Below are 18,529 nucleotides of genomic sequence, written 5' to 3' on the forward strand. Positions count from 1 at the left end.
ACAGGATGTTGAGAAGGCTGAACTTTTAAATTCCTATTTTGCATCTGTTTTCTCTCAGAAAGGAAATGTAACATCAACTGTTCTTCACTGTCCTATTAAGGGAATAGAAGAATCCAGGATATCTATAAACAGAAAGATAGTGAGGAAACACTTAGCTAACCTAAATGAATTCAATTCTCCAGGTCCAGATGAATTACACCCCAGAGTACTGAAGGAGATAGCAGAAGAAATTTTTGAACCCCTCTCCATAATCTTTGAAAATTCTTGGAGAACAGGAGAAGTGCCAGAAGACTGGAGAAGAGCAAATGTTGTTCCTATCTTCAAAAAGGGGAAGAAGGTGGACCCAGGCAACTATAGGCCGGTGAGTCTGACTTCTATACCAGGAAAGATCTTTGAACAAATTATTAAACAACATGTATGTCAATACCTGGATAAGAATGAAGTGATTAAACAGAGTCAGCATGGGTTTGTAACTAATAAGTCATGTCAGACTAACTTAATTTCCTTCTATGACGGTATCACTGATTGGGTGGATCAAGGAAATGCTGTAGATATAGTATATCTTGACTTCAGCAAAGCATTTGACAAAGTCTCTCATACAATCCTTATTGAAAAAATGACTAAGTATGGAATGGACAAGGCAACTGTTAGGTGGATTCATAACTGGCTTAGTGATCGGACCCAAAGAGTGGTCGTAAATGGCTGCACATCCAGTTGGAAGAATGTCTCAAGTGGGTTACCACAGGGCTCTGTCCTGGGCCCTGTATTGTTCAACATCTTTATCAACGATTTAGATAAAGGAATTGAGGGTAAACTGATTAAATTTGCTGATGACACAAAGCTAGGAGGGATAGCTAATACTAGAGAAGAGAGAGAGGATTCAAAAAGATTTAAATAAACTGGAGAAGTGGGCAGCAACTAACAGAATGGTTTTTAACAGGGAGAAATGCAAAGTACTACATCTGGGCAATAAAAATGAAAAAACCATATACAGAATGGGAGGAATAGGGCTAAGCAACAGCACATGTGAAAAAGACTTGGGTATACTAATAGATCACAGACTGAATATGAGTCAACAGTGTGATGCAGCAGCAAAAAAGGCAAATGCAATTCTAGGATGTATTAACAGAAGCATACAGTCTAGATCACGTGAAGTCATTATTTCCCTCTACTCCTCTTTGGTCAGACCTCATCTGGAATATTGTGTCCAGTTTTGGGCACCACATTTTAAAAAAGACATCAACAAACTGGAGCAAGTTCAGAAAAGAGCGACCAGAATGGTGACCGGTCTGCAAACCCTGTCTTATGAGAAAAGGTTGCAGGATTTGGGAATGTTTAGTTTGCAAAAGAGAAGACTGAGAGGAGACTTAATAGCTGTCTACAAATATCTAAAGGGCTGTCACATTGTAGAAGGATCAACTTTATTCTCATTTGCACAAGGAAAGACTAGAAGCAATGGGATGAAACTGAATGGGAGGAGACACAGATTAGATATTAGAAAAAACTTTTTGACAGTTAGAGTGATCAATGAGTGGAACAGGCTGCCACGAGAAGTGGTGAGTTCTCCTTCAATGGAAGTCTTCAAACAGAGGCTGGACAGACATCTGACTGGGATGATTTAGCGAATCCTGCTTTGAGCAGGGGGTTGGACCAGATGGCCCAGGAGGTCCCTTCCAACTCTACGATTCTATGATTCTATATTGATGGAAAAATAAAAAAGTTATTGCTTTGAGAAGAAGGGGAGAGAAAAACAAAAACGCAAAACCGAAAATACCTCTGGACATGAAGGGGTTAAACATTGCAAAACATTATATCAGCCACAGAACGCTGGAATGACCTCAGTCACAACTATGTATGCTTCCTCATAATTCTTTGTTGCTGTCAAATCACATAGTATAGCATAGCCAATGAGTATGCCTATATAAAAGCCCAGACATGTGCAACACCCCTTTAAGCCACCGTGGGCAGGGTGTCCAGCAGTCCTCACCTCATTACAGTTCAGTGCCTCCACCTTAATCTTGCCGGAAGCTGCAGTGGAATGCACGAGGATCTTCCTCTTCTGGCAGGGGTCAGCTTGTGAGAACCCCTGTCGACACTCCATACACACTCACAAGATATAAGATTCAAACACTTAACAGGTTTATTTATATAAGAAGATAAATTGAGAGAGATGCAGGGGGAATAACAAGACACAGCAGAATGTGCAGTATTACACAATCTACAATGCAGATACAAGAAGTGCTTTGCAGTAAGAATGAATGCTAAGTGTGACACTTCCCCTTTAATCCCTTTCTGACATTGGGCATAACAATTCATCATGGCGATTGTGCGTGCACACAGGCTGCGCGGTCACTGCCGGGTGTCATCTGAGTCTGACAGCTGACACCCAGCACTAAGTGCCATCTCAGCATTCTGGAAGCTGGCAGAGGGCTGACAGTCCCTCTACCCTTGAATCGGAGACCCTGCAGCGTGATGCGGGGTCCCGATCGTTGCCATGGTGACCCGATGTCGTCATGACAACATCCGGGTCACCGGAGTTAGGAAAGTTGCTTAACCCCTTTCTGACATATGACGTACTATCCCGTTCATGTGCCCTGGGCCTTAACCCCTTAACCCCCAAGGGTGGTTTGCACGTTCATGACCGGGCCAATTTTTACAATTCTGACCACTATCCCTTTATGAGGTAATAACTCTGAAACGCTTCCATGGATCCTGGTGATTCTGACATTGTTTTCTCGTGACATATTGTACTTCATGCTAGTGATAAAATTTCATTCATATAACTTTCGTTCATTTGTGAAAAAAATGGAAATTTGGCGAAAATTTTGAAAATTTTGCAATTTTCCAACTTTGAATTTTTACTGTATGCCCTTAAATCACAGAGATACGGCACACAAAAAACTTAAGTAACATTTCCCACATGTTTACTTTACATCAGCACAATTTTGGAACCAAAATTTTTTTTGTTAGGAAGTTATAAGGGTTAAAAGTTGACCAGCGATTTCTCATTTTTTCAACACCATTTTATTTTTACGGACCACATCACATTTTAAGCCACTTTGAAGGGTCTATATGATAGAAAATACCCAAAAGTGGCACCATTCTAAAAACTGCACCCCTTAAGGTGCTCAAAACCACATTCAAGAAGTTTATTAACCCTTCAGGTGCTTCACAGGAATTTTTTGAATATTTAAAAAAAAAGTGAACATTTAACTTTTTTTCACAAAAAAAATACTCCAGGTTCAATTTTTTTTTTTTTACCAAGTGTAAAAGGAGAAATTGGACAGTAAAAGTTATTGTGCAATTTGTCCTGAGTACGCTGATACCTGATATGTGGGGGGAAACCACTTTTTTGGCGCATGGCAGAGCTCAGAAGAGAAGAGCGCCTTTTGACTTTTTCAATGCAAAATTGGCTGGAATTCAGATCGGACGCCATGTCACGTTTGGAGAGCCCCTGATGTACCTAAACAGTGGAAACCTCCCACAAGTGACCCCATTTTGGAAACTAGACCCCCCAAGGAACTTATCTAGATATGTGGTGAGAACAAGGGCTTCACAGAAGTTTATAACGTACAATTAAAAAATCATATTTTTTCCACAAAAATGATCTTTTCACCCCCAATTTTTATTTTCCCATGGGTAACAGGACCCTAAAAGTTATTGTGCAATTTGTCCTGAGTATGCTGATACTGCACATGTGAGGGTAAACCACTATTTGGGCGCATGGCAGAGCTCAGAAGGGAAGCAGCGCCATTTGACTTTTTTGGCTGGAATTGAGATCGGACACCATGTCGCGATTAGAAAACCCATGATGTACCAAAACAGTGGAAACCCCCCACAAATGACACCATTTTGGAAACTAGACCCCCCCAAGGAACTTATCTAGATGTGTGGTGAGCACTTTGAACTCCCAAGGGCTTCATAGAAGTTTATAACGCCCGGGCGTGAAAATAAAAAAATCGTATTTTTTCCACAAGCATGATCTTTTAGTCACCAATTTTTTTATTTTTATTTTTTGCGGGACAAAATGACGTTTTCAGAGGTACCATGGATATTTATATATGTCTTTTTGATTGCGCATTATTGCACTTTTTGTTTGGCGGTATGATAATAAATCATTATTTTTTGCTTAGTTTTTTATTTTTATTTTTTAAGGGGTTCGCTAAAGGGGTTAACTAATGGGACAGTTTTATAGGGCGGAAAGCATTTCTGCTTTCTAGCAATTAGGGGACTCTGTGTATAAACTGTTCTAGGAAAATTTGCGCTCCAGGAGGCAAATAGCGCTCCTTTCCTCCCATCTCTCCACATAGCTAAGTAGTGCTGTACAGCCACATAGCCACATATGGGATATTGCCACGTTCAGTAGAAATTGTGGGACAAATTATGGTGCCATTTTTACCCACTTCTTGTGTAAAAATTGCACTACAAATTGTATGGTGCAATTTCTCCTGTTACCTTTATGAAAATGTAAAATTTGGGAATAAAATAACATATTTGTGTGGAAAATTTGATTGTATTATTTTCACGGCTCAATGTTAAAAACTTTTGTGAACCACCTGGGGATTCAAGATGCTCAACACGCATCTAAATACATTCCTTGAGGGGTCTAGTTTCCAAAGTCAGGTCACTTTTGGGGGGTTTCTACTGTTCAGGGGCTCTCCAAATGGTACATGCTGTCCGCTAATGATTCCAGGAAATTTTACTTTCAAAAAGTCAAATGACACTCCTTCCCTTCCTAGCCCTGCCGTGCACCCAGACAGTAGTTTCCGCCCTCATATGGGGTATTGACATACTCAAGAGAAATTGCACAACAAATTGTATGGTGCAATTTCTCCTATTACCCTTTCTGTGGAAAATGTGATTTTTTTTTTCACGGTTCAATGTTATAAACTTCTGTGAAGCACCTGAGGGTTCAATGTGCTCACCACACATATAGATCAGTTCTCTGAGGGGTCTAGTTTCCAAAATAGTGTCACTTTTGGTGGATTTTCAGTGTTTAGGCACATCAGGGGCTCTCCAAAGACAACATGGTGTCCGCTAATTGTTCCAGCAAATTTTGCATTCAAATGGTATGTTTCCATGTTCCGTTTAGGCAGCACTTTCGATGCAGCTCCGTCCAAAGCACTTCTGGCTTTTGTACGCATGGCGATTCCGCATGTGTTCATTGAACCATGCGGAATCACCGCATCCTATACATAAACTGTGATTTTATCTTGCGGAGACTGAGCATTTCCACAAGATAAATAGACATGCTGCAGTCCAGAAAGACGTGTCGCATGTGCTTATATGCAGATCTGCCACCTGCGTCTTTGATCACATAGTAGAGATGGGATTTCATAAAATCCCCTCCACTATGCTGTAACATCTGGCCGCTACAGATTGGACGCTGTACGCAGTGTCCAATCTGCAGCAAATACTGAACGTGGAAATATATCCAAAAAGTCAAATGGCGCTCCTTCCCTTCCGAGTTCTGCCGTGACCCCCAAACAGAGGTTTTCGCCCTCATAGGGAGTATAAGCATGCTAAGAAGAAATTCCACAACAAATTTTGGTGTCCATTTTTTCCTGTTACCCTTGTCAAAATAAAAAAAAATTGATCTGAAGTAATTTTTTGGTGAAAAAGTTAAATGTTTATTTTTTTTCCACATTCCAAAAACTCCTGCGAAGCACCTGAAGGATTAATACATTTCTTGAATGTTGTTTTGAGCAACTTGAGGGGTGCAGTTTTTAGAATGGTGTCACTTTTGGGTATTTTCTGCCATATATAACCCTCAAAGTGACTTAAAAATGTGATGAGATCCATAAAAAATGGTTTTGGAAATTTTGTTGGAAAAATGAAAAATCGCAGGTCAACTTTTAACCCTTATAACTTCCTAATAAAAAAAGTTGGTTCCAAAACTGAACTGATGTAGATTAGACATGTGTGAAATGTTATTTATTAACTATTTTGTGTGAACTATATCTGTGATTTAAGGGCATAAAATTCAAATTTTGAAAATTGCTAAATTTTCAACAAATTTTCATTTTCTTTTACAAATAAACACAAGTCATACCAAAGAAACTTTACCACTGTCATGAAGTACAATATGTCCCAAAAAAAACAATCACAGAATCACTGGGATCCATTGCAGCGTTCCAGAGTTATTACCTCACTAATTGACAGTGGTCAGAATTGTAAAAGTTGGCCTGGTCATTAATGTTCAAACCACCTTCGGGAGTAAAAGGATTAAATGACAGCAGGCACAATCCTGACTAACCACACTTAACCCAAAAATGGCTGCAGCAATGCAAATAATACAGTCCCATGTTGGGGCCCGGTTGCCATGGATGTTGGCACACTTACAGGAACTGTTGGTGCACGTAATAACACAGTAAGAGCAATTTCCCCTCACTTCTGGTCCTATTATGTAGAACACAATTCCCAGTGATGCACACTTATAGATAGCTCTAATATAACTTCCTCAGTAGTGGAACCACAATTCTTAGCAGTAACTACTCAGTCATTGATGTGGCAGGTAGCATTGATGTAGCAGCACCCATAATGCAGACATTTCACTGTGACTCTATACTTCAAAAACTGTGTATTGCAAGCAATTTTTTTGCACATTTGTTTTACTAGTCAAATTTTACATTCAAACACACTGCACCAATGAATTGCCCCAATACTGTTCCTGGGTTTTTTTACATTTACTTAAGGCCCCGTCACACACAGAGATCTCGCTAGCGAGATTACTGATTTTGTGATGCCACAGCGATCTCGGCAGCGAGATCGCTGTATGTGACGGGGATCAGCGACCGGCCCCCCTGCCGGGTATCGCTGATCGTGCTCAATCGGCCTGGGCCATTTTTTGATCGCTGGTCTCCCGCTGGCCAGCACGCATTGCTGCGTGTGGCAGCGAGCGATCAGTGACGTTGGACGCTGGTTTCTAATGTAAACATCGGGTATCCAGGAGCCGCGGCTCTCGGATACCCGCTGTTTACCTTGGAAAGCGGCGTACACGCTGGTTTCCAAAGTAAACAGCGGGTATCCAGGAGCCACGCGGCTCTTAGATACCCGATGTTTACCTTGGAAACCAGTGTCTACGTCGGTTTCCAAGGTAAACAGCGGGTATCCAAGAGCCGCGGCTCCTGGATACCCGATGTTTACATTAGAAACCAGCTTGCTCGCTGGTCCTGATCGCTGGAGGGGTTGTCTACGTGACAGCTCACCAGCGATCAGCCTAATGAAGTCCCAGCGATCCCATCCATGTTGGATCGTTGGTGGGATCGCTGGGACATCGTTATGTGTAACGGGGCCTTTACCTAGTATGTCTTATCACATCATTTTTAGGAAAGGCGTTGAATTTTGTTAAAAATGAATGCAAATTTTCACTTTAGAAAGGAGGACTTGTACCCTAGGGCCACCTATTGGAAGTAGCAATCCTACAAGTCAATATCGACCCTTTATGTAGACATTTAACAGATCATGTCTGATTTTACACATGTGTTTTACTAGTTCAATTTGACAACCATACATTCCAATACTACGGAATGTTGCCACATTTTTTCTGTACCTGTTTATCTACCTATTACTTTTTTTTCTCCTTTTAGCAAGGATTAAATAATCGAGGTTGAAAAGATTGGCAAAAATTAATTATATTGTTTAAAAAAAGTATGGTAAAAAGATGCCACAGTAACAAAGGACCGGGCAGTGTAAAATAAAAGAAAAAAATAATACCATTATAACAGCAGCATAAGTACCACCACCACTGGCATCTCTTAAGATTGGCAAGCATATTAGTCAGATGGAAGCGGAGTGTGTTATGGAATATATTGCACATCACTCATCTCAGTCACAGCAGGAAGATGTTACCTCTAGCAGCGACACTGTCATTTTGAGTCAGTATTCAGCAAAGAATGGTCTGTTTGATTACAAATGACCAAAATGGATAATTTTTGGACTGTTTTTAATTGAAGAGAAAAAAACATGAAAAGTCTGTCAGTTTACAGTATTATTAAATGGACTGTTGGTTTCTACTGGTTACAATCCATTTCTATTGTGTGGTTACTTTATCATTACGAAGGCTTTTCATGTTAAAGGGTTTCTCTGAGCATGTTATAAGCATGGCTCCTGTGTCATGATTCAAACTGCAGTTATCCTAGTTATGTGTCAGGACGGCTGTACACTGAATAACTGGATCTCGAGACTATCTTAACTGACAAGAAGAGCTCTCGTCACATGCAGACACATCTCTCTCAGCCAAGTAGCAGTGCTGACATGAGATGGAATAAATAAATATTAAATAATAATAAATATTTTCACTGACTGAGCACTTATAACACTTCTGCTGAGTACTAAACCCAGAGAATTCATCCCCTGCCTTTTGTACTCAGTCAGTGAAAAGATTTAATCCATCTCATGTCATTGCTGTTGGAAGTACAGCTGCTTCTCATAAAATTAGAATATCATCAAAAAGTTAATTTATTTCAGTTCCTCAATACAAAAAAAGTGAAACTCATATTATATAGAGTTATTACAGTGTGATCTACAGTATTTCAAGTGTTTATTTCTGTTAATGTTGATGATTATGGCTTACAGCCAATGAAAATCCAAAAGTGATTATCTCAGTAAATTACAATACTTTATAACACCAGCTTGAAAAATTATCTTAAAATCCAAAAGTTTGCCTACTGAAATGTATGTTCAGTAAATGCACTCAATACTTCGTCGGGGCTCCTTTTGCATCAATTACTGCATCGATGGGGCATGGCATGGAGGAGATCAGCCTGTGGCACTGCTGAGGTGTTATAGAAGTCCAGGTTGCTTTGATAGGAGCCTTCAGCTCATCTGCATTGTTGGGTCTGGTGTCTCTCATCTTCCTCTTGAAGCTTTGCAGTGTTGTGACTTTTGACAAATCAATTCAATGCAAATCAAATATTTTTGAAAAATTTAACAAACATTGCGAGTTTGAATTTCAAAAGATTTTATCATTTCTACTATAAGTATGATTCTACTTAAAGGGAATCTGTCAGCAGGTTTTTTTCTATGTAATCAGAAGACAACAGGAGATATAGGCTGAAACACAGATTTCAGCCAAGTGTCACTTTTTTGGCTGTGTGCTGTTGTTTATTTACAATGAAAGTTTTATCACAGGACATTGTCACTGACAGGACTGATGCTCTTGTGAGCAATTGTCTGACTCCACCCCTCCTCTGATAAGCAGCTCACTGTCAACAGACAATGTACACAGAGAGCTGAGGTGTGAGCGGGATTAGATTTCTGAGCTCTGCTATGTGCTACATCTAAAAACTCTGTGTCACAACTGCTGCACCCAGTAAACTAAGTGATAGATTGTTGGATTTTAGTTTAATTGGTATTTTCTGATTGATTTCCTTTTGTTATTATTATGGAGGCAGCAATTATTACGTTAGCACGAAGGAAAACAAAGTCATAAAACAAGAAGAGCTGCAGGCATGCTTTATTAACTGTGGGGGTTCGTACCCATAGCCTACTGTTAATTGTGCAATCGGTGTGTCATCTGCCTCAGGATTTCTATTAGAGCTGTTACCTTTCATTGTAATCAGGCCATGTGGTGATGACTAGTGATGAGCGAATTTGTTCAGAAATCGATCGCCAAACATAAATTTGGCACGAATATGGCACATTCGGATTCATGATCGGAAATCCGAGCAAAATTTTATAAAATCGGTAAAAATCGGTAACATGCGGGAAAATGTTTGCGTTGCCACAAAAATATTTTCAGCACTTTAGCAACAATAATGGTGATGTATCATGAGCGTTTGGCACGTGTTTGATGAGGGGAAGCGGTTTGCAGAGCTCAGAGGAGCAGTCATTTTTTTCCCCTAACTTTATGTATACACATTGCAGCTAGTCAATCAGGGCGCAGGAAACACCCACAATGTCCTGACACAACGGTTTGTGTCATTGGCTGCTGAAATCACATGTCCCTCTCCATATAAATAGCAAACATCCTGTTTTAGCACCATTTTGACACTGAAACAGCGCAGAGAGGCTGCTCCTGAGGCTGCGTCTGTTATCAGCAAGATTTCTGCTAGTTAGTTATGCTGTTGTATATCAGTCAGATAGTGTAGCCAGATAGTGTCCAGTGTTGCTGTAAAATTTATCATCTAGAATTTTTTTTTAGGGAGGGTATTACTGAGGTTCACAGACAAAGCCAGCAGGGCACATGTCCTACATGTGTGTTGTGCACTGCTTCTATTGTGCTCTGTGCATGAGTATAGCATTCTAAATAATATTATTTCAGTAGCTAAATGTCAAAAAGCATGCTGTATCCCACATTTTAGCTAGTTAGCTGGTAGTTGTATTGTAAGAAGATGAGCCGAGATAAAGTCAACGGTTTCCGGTGCCCTTTAAGGCCGGAACTATTAGGACTATCACCACTGTTGCCGGGGGAGGTTTTTCCTGGGAGGCAAGGACCTTCACGCTGGACAGCAGGGGACACGGGAAATATAAAGAGGACTGAGCGCGGGAACGGGTCAGACTTTGTGGGAAAACGACAAGAGAAGGTTGGCTCCCTCTCCGCTGCTCTGGCTGACAACTCCACACAATCTCTCAGCGCACTGACTCTAAGATTTACTGTGATGCTACTGAGTTACCGCCTGACCGTGTGTTTTTGGACAGCTCTGTCCTGCCTTCAGTTGCAGATAAGCTTACCCGTTCTGTTACTAGAGACTACTCCGGAAGAGCGCCGACTGCCGCGGTCTGTGAGCGAGCCCACGGTTCGTGTCTGACTCCATTCCTGAGGAACTTACAAAAAGGACATTTTCCACGTTCCAGCGCACTCACGCCAAGCCAAACTGGATACATCAGCACTGTCGGGAAACAGAGACTTTGTTCATGATCTGACGCCGTCGGGAGATTTTCCAGCCTTTCCCTTGCAAGAACTGCAAGCGACCTTGTTTATTTGTATATCTTTCTTGAGTACATTGTGTTTGTGCATGATTCCCATCATTGCTGTTACAAGTCTTGTCTCCTGTGTGGAGTATTTCTTGTTCAATTGCCTGTTCAGTAAACCCTGTTAACCCCTTCTCTGTCTCCGATTCTCCACTGCATCCAACGAATTTCTCTCCTTTTACAGTATATCAGTCAGATACTGTAGGTAGCTAGTGTCCAGTGTTGCTGCTAAATTTACCTTCCAGCACTTTTTTTTCCTTTTTGGACATACTGAGGTGCACAAAGAAAGCCAGCAGGGCACGTGTTGTGCACTACTTCTATTGTGATCCATGCACGAGTACAGCATTCTAATTCACATGTAACTAGTGAAAAAGTATTAAACAGCCTGCTGTATTCCACCTTGTCATTTAGTGCTGTGGTGATATAAAACTGTCTGCATACCTAAGGCACATTAAAAAAAATTATAATTTTTTTTCTGTTGCTAAATGTGAAACAGCCTGCTGTATCCCATATTGTCATTTTGTGGCGGGGATGTGAACCTGTTGGCAGTACTAAGGCACATTAAAAAAAAATTATACTTTGTCAGTTGCAAAAAGTTTGACAACTCGCCGTATCACACGTTGTCAGTTGTTAGGGTTGAAATTAAGCTGTAAAGGCCTGATCTAGAGGCCACAAAAAATTCTACTGTTATTAATGTCATACATTAAGGGACCTGACTGTAAAATAGTTTGCAACATCTAGTGTGTTATAGAGGCCTGATCCTTGGTCCCCAAAAAAATTCTTCTGTTATTAACGTCATACAGTAAGGACCTAACTTTAAAAAAAGCTTGTAGCATCTAGTGTGTTATAGAGGCCTGATCCGTAGGCCACAAACAAATTTGTCTGTTATTAACATCATATAGTAAGGGACCTGACTTTAAAAATAGTTTGTACGATCTATTGTGTTTATAGAGGCCTTGATCCTTGGTCCAAAAAAATTCTTCTGTTATTAACGTCATACATTAAGGGACCTGACTTTAAAAATAGTTTGCAGCCTCTAGTGTGTTATAGAGGCCTGATCCATAGGCCACAAACAAATTCTTCTGTTATTAACGTCATACAGTAAGGTACATGACTTTAAAAATAGTTTGTAGCATCTAGTGTGTTATAGAGGCCTTGATCCTTGGTCCAAAAAAACATTATTCTGTTATTAACGTCATACAGTAAGCGACCTGACTTTAAAAATAGTTTGTAGCATCTATTGTGTTATAGAGACCTGATCCACACGCAAACAATTCTTTTTTCTGTGACTAACACGATACAACATCAATATTTCAACTTTGAATTTACTGTCGCTGAAATTCAGCTGTTTGCAGAGGTGGTGCAGAGTTTAAAACTTAATTTTTGGTTGTTAATACTGTGCTCCTACCACATAATCTGAGCAACTTGACTGGGAAAAGTGAGGTCTTGGTGGAAGGGGAATTAGGCTTGGTGTTCAAGGTGTATGTGGGATAAGTGGTAATGTTTGTGAAAGCACTAGTGAAGCAACATCACGTCCTATGCAAAGACAACTGACAACTTATGTTACTGGACAGGCTACACCACTATCTTTCTTTGGCAGAAGCACAGCTGGGTGAGTCTGAAGAGCTGTTCACACACATTCAATGCCATGTTCATTAGAAGTGTACTCAAAAGCTTCACAGAGTCAAGAGGAGGAAATCTGCACCCATGCCTAATTTTTTTTAGCTTGGAAGAAGTTAAGTCCGTACAGCATCGTGACCCTCATCATATGACGTTGACCCCTGGGGGGAGGTGATCCTGATGAGACTCAGAGATATCTGAGGCTCATGCGGACTGTTCTGTGCTGTCAGAGCAAGAAGAGGAGGGTGACTCCAATGGTGAGGAATGTGATAACACAGAGGATGATGAGGTGTTAGAGCCCAGTTGGCGTGAACATAGAGGCACACAGCTGAGTAGGTCATCTGAGGAAGAAGACGAGGAGGTTACGCTGCGCTGTCCATCGCAGACACGTAGTAATGCAGCTGTGGCGCCCCTGAGGGTTCAGCCGCCACAGAGGTACTGCACGTCACCCAGAGGTGTGGTACCCCATTCCCAAGTAAAGAGGGAGTACCTGACAGGACTCTAACACCTGCACCCAACACACACCCTAGAGCAGCAGGGCACCCTGGATGGACCCGCTGTGACACATCCCTTTAAAAACAGGCCCGGTACCAAGTATCCCCACTGTCCTGGTGGGCGATCCAACTTGGCGTCACGAACAGGATGAATCGACCCTTTAACAAGGGTCCTGTGCGCCTAATAGAATGCACAAAGGAGTGAATTTGTTGAATTGTAAAGATGGCTGCCATTGTGGTTCCACGCGGTGTGCAGTGAGGCGTGCCGTTGTGGGTGGTACCCAGACAGTGACGTGAAACACCATGAACCTCCCCTGCCTGTACTTCTATGCTACAGCATTATGGCCGACAGCCAGAGGGGTCCGCTTCCTGGCCTGGTATGGTGGCAAAGGAAAAAGGCACCGCCCCTGGATGGGGCGGGGAAAGACCCAGTGGCGGGAAACAGAGCGGAAGAGAAGGCAGAGCACCAGGAGGACATCATGGCGAGCGGAGGATGGAGGCCTGTGGGGCGCGGGATGGAAGCAGAAGGCTCCCCCGGCCCAGAAGATCAAGGCTTCAACCGTCCTTCTGGAACTGACCTGGCACTCCTGGAAGCAGAGTTGGAGGAGCTGACGCACTGCTTCCTGCGCACGCAATGGGCTGCCATCACCCGGTGGAAGCAGACAGTATTGGAGATAGCCGCCAGGTCCCGGGTACCAACGCCATCGGGACCCCCTTCACCGGAAGCTGCAACAGATAGCACCAACACCGGAGAAGCCATCAAAGCAGGTACTGTAGTTGACTCTGATTCAGAGGCTGATAGACCTCAGGTGCCAGCAGAACTGCTAGCCAGAAATGAAAACCAGGGAGCTATAGTACTCCCATCTGCCACCACAGCAGCAGTGACAGGCTCATAAGCAGAATCCATCCCTGCTGCAGCAAGCAAGTCACCGTATGTGAACTAGGAAAAAGATGCTTCTTCCCAGTCTGGAAGATGCACCACACAGCAAGAATAAAGTAAAGTAATGCAAATGCGACTGTAAATAGTTTAAAGTAAAAAGTTAACCCGGCAGGTTTTTGCTGAAAGTTTGCACAAGTTTACAAGTTACCAGGACTGTGAGATCATGAACAATGCATGGTCCAAAAACTCTATTTGGAAATAGTTAAGTGCCTCTTAAGGTGCTTCCTCTTGGTTTTACATGTAGCCTTTGGAAGTGAAGGTTTGTTTGCCTTAATTAACCACGGAATAAAAACCTGTTTGGCGTGCCCGAAAATGTCGTCCCAGAAGGAGACCAGCCATGCCTTGCAGCCCGCTGAAGGCCTACAATGGAGGTTTGGAACGGGTCCTCCATATTGCACTTAGGACATAAGAAGAACACCCCGGATGGGGATTGCACTTAAGAAGTACCTCGTTTTGATAGAAGTTTGATTGTACTTAATAAAAGTTTTACAATACTGGCACTGTTAAACTGCACTTAGTATAGAGAATGTTTTATAGTGTGGAAGAGAACCAATATTTTCTGGAAAAGAATAGTGATATTATTTTATAGGACTTGAAAGCACTTAATGCAGACATATGTAATGTGAAGTAGTATGTTTTAAAGGTATATTTTCTTGCAATTTAATGTTTGTAACGTTAAAGAAAAAGTGCCTCCCATAAAGGGAAGTTGCGTTTAATATTGTTCACCTATTGACAGATCTGTTAAAAGAATCTTTTGTATGTTCCTTTTAACATCTGTTTGCTCTGTTTCAGCCCGCGGACTCTAACACCTGCACCCAACACACACCCTACAGCAGCAGGACACCCTGGATGGACCTAACGGACCTTACGGGAGGAGGATCTCAACCCTGCCTGGGTAGTAAAGGGTGTTGGGAGGTGGGTGGAGCTAGTAGGATGAGAACAGGAGAAGACAGTGCAGTTCAGTGAGAATGTGAGGAGAAAGTGAAAGTAACAGATGTGTGGTGAAGCAGCTCCCTGTCAGGAGGAGCTGCTGGGTAGGAAAGAGACTGAAGGAGGCTCCCTGTAGAAGGATCCTAGAGGCACGGCGCAGCCACCATACTGCCCGTGGGGCTCATTCCACGCTGACTAACATTGGGAGGAAGGATCAGGTCGCAGAGAGGTACCGGCCCTCTAGCCTAGTGGAAATATCATCAGACTCAACTAGCAAGCCGGAGGTAGAGGCACCTTTAGGTATGGGCACCTGGATTAAAAACACATGTGACATGCACACATATGAACACATTTTTTTTTTGCAAAAAAACGACTAAATACCCTGTATTTGTTATCATCTTTTCATCAGCACTTTCTGACTACTGTTATATGTTTTACTGCAGGATATTTCAGCACAATTGTCATTCTGTGCTCTCTGTTTGTGTTTGAGTCAGTGGGGGGTATGTCACATGTGTTTTTAATCCAGTTTTTTCTGTGCCTATGCATGATTTGAGAGACCTCACCCCTCTCTGGTGTGACATGCACATAAAGAGCTGGCTTACACCACGTGCCCATACTAGGAAGCGGCCTATCTTCATCCTGTTCATTTAGACACTGTTCACATGTTCAGGTTTTGCTCCTACTAGCCAGTTTCCTACTCCACACTGATGAGGGGCAATACCCCGAAACAGCTGTCTGTGGATGGATACCATGTTTTGGCATAGGTGGTTTCCTTCATTGGAGACTGCCCTTCCCGTGGTTGTTCCTTCCCGGTGAAAGACCTGGCTAGTCATTGCTTGCGTTGAGAAACATGTGATGGTGTCTCCGCGGCTGATTGATTTACATGTTTTTGCATATTTCCCATAAGGGATGGGGGCATTGCTCTAGAATCACTGCGTTGAGAAACATGTGATGGTGTCTCCGCAGTGTTGGATGTTGATCTCCATGAGGTCACTCATCCTCATTTTTATAGTCTTTTACTAGGCATTGCTCCTACTAGCCAGTTTCCTACTCCACACTGATGAGGGGCAATACCCCGAAACAGCTGTCTGTGGATGGATACCATGTTTTGGCATAGGTGGTTTCCTTCATTGGAGACTGCCCTTCCCGTGGTTGTTCCTTCCCGGTGAAAGACCTGGCTAGTCATTGCTTGCGTTGAGAAACATGTGATGGTGTCTCCGCGGCTGAATGATTTACATGTTTTTGCATATTTCCCATAAGGGATGGGGGCATTGCTCTAGAATCACTGCGTTGAGAAACAAGTGATGGTGTCTCCGCAGTGTTGGATGTTGATCTCCATGAGGTCACTCATCCTCATTTTTATAACATTGGGAGGAAGAATCAGGTCGCAGAGAGGTACCGGCCCTCTAGCCTAGTGGAAATATCATCAGACTCAACTAGCAAGCCGGAGGTAGAGGCACCTTTAGGTATGGGCACCTGGATTAAAAACACATGTGACATGCACACATATGAACACATTTTTTTTTTGCAAAAAAACGACTAAATACCCTGTATTTGTTATCATCTTTTCATCAGCACTTTCTGACTACTGTTATATGTTTTACTGCAGGATATTTCAGCACAATTGTCATTCTGTGCTCTCTGTTTGTGTTTGAGTCAGTGGGGGGTATGTCACATGTGTTTTTAATCCAGTTTTTTTCTGTGCCTATGCATGATTTGAGAGACCTCACCCCTCTCTTGTGTGACATGCACATAAAGAGCTGGCTTACACCACGTGGCCATACTAGGAAGCGGCCTATCTTCATCCTGTTCATTTAGACACTGTTCACATGTTCAGGTTTTAAATACATTAGATAGGGACTGCTTCAATAGGGTTACCTTGACGCGGTGAAGCAGCTTGATATACATTTTTTTGCAAAAAAAGTATCAACTAAATACCCTGTATTTGTTATCATCTTTTCATCAGCACTTGCTGACTACTGTTATATGTTTTACTGCAGGATATTTCTGCACAATTGTCATTCTGTGCTCTCTGTTTGTGTTTGTGTTTGAGTCAGTGGGTGGTATGTACAGTGTCCTACCGATTTGTTCATTTGTGTGCATTCACATGTGTTTTTAATTGAAGGGAGTTCTGGAAAAGTGTTCTCCATCTGCCTGGAAGTTGACTGAGCCCCTCACCTGAAGGGCGCAACACCAAGCGGGCATCTGTATGCACCAGAACTGTGAGTAAAGCTTTGGAACTGCACCCAGCTGTGTCCTCTGATTTCTTTCTGCAACACCTACTCAGCTCTGCTACATCTATCATCATCAAACATAACATCTTTACTACCACAACTGCCCTGGGACAAAGCTCTGCCTGTGGAGAGCTATTCCAACTCTTCTGCATCACACCATCAGTCCCAGAGGATCTGCACTGCAGCGCTGGTCACTTCTGACCAGAAACCACAGGTGGCATCACAAACACTTATTACAAACTCTTTATTTTTCCCCTGTAAATATCAACCCTTTTATTGGACGCCTAGGGCCATAGACCAGGTCACTGCCGCTGTGACACATCCCTTTAAGAACCGGCCCAGTACCGAGTATCCCCACTGCCCTGGCGGGCGATCCACAGCCACGACGAGTGATGCATCCTCAGCCACAATTGTGCGTCTGACCAGCAGCATCCGTGGGTCTGTAGCTCGCAGGGTTGGGGTTGGGCCTGGGGTTGCCTAGACTGGGCCTTTTTTGACACTGCAAAGGATGAGCCAACTCACGTAATCTGCCAACTTTGCAAAAAAAAAGTCGAGGTAAAAAGTGCAATAATTTGACTACTACATGTATGAACCTTCACATGCGCAATCAACATGCTTTACTGTGGGAATCCCACTGTGCAAAAATGCAGACCAACAGACATCAACAACCATCAGCCGCCCCATCAATCGCATCTGCTGCTTCTTCCTCCACCTCTTTTACCATGCCAACTATTGAGATGCAAGTCTTTGACCACGGAACCTCGGGTTCTTTGCCTGATCGAGTCATGCTGACTGAGAGGCCACTTTCAGCTGTAACAGAAGCGGACATGCCTGCTGTTTTTGAGAACGATTACACCACAAGTTTCTCTATCCACAGTAACATCTCCACCTGCACCTCTCTCATGGTCCAGCAGTTTGTCCGATTCACCATACTCTGCCCTCTCACAGCACTGCAACCAGCCCATGGTTCCGCAGTTGTGGTCATGGAAAATATAGTTTCCTCCTATGCATGACAAAGCTAAGAGGTTGAACTCCACCATCTCCAATTTGTTGGCCACTGAAATGCTGCCTTTCCGCCTGGTGGATACCAATGGTTTCCGAAAGCTGATTGCCATCGCAGTCCCCCAGTACCAATTACCCAGTTGCCATTGCTTTTCTAAGAAAGCTGAGCCTGCGCTACACTAGCATGTTGCAGACAACAACACCCATTCCTTGACAAAATCTCTGTCTGCCAGGGTGCATTTCACCACAGACACTTGGACGAGTAAGCATTGCTAAGGTTGTTACATCTCGTTGACTAGGTACTGAGTGATTCTGGTGGCTGTGGGGACAGGTGTTGCTTAGAATCCCCAAGGCTTGCAGGACAAACCTCTACATTTAACGCTTCCTCCACTGCT

Source organism: Dendrobates tinctorius, unplaced genomic scaffold, assembly GCF_039654945.1.
Source record: "Dendrobates tinctorius isolate UK_male_01 unplaced genomic scaffold, ASM3965494v1 ptg000224l, whole genome shotgun sequence".
Taxonomy (NCBI): domain Eukaryota; kingdom Metazoa; phylum Chordata; class Amphibia; order Anura; family Dendrobatidae; genus Dendrobates; species Dendrobates tinctorius.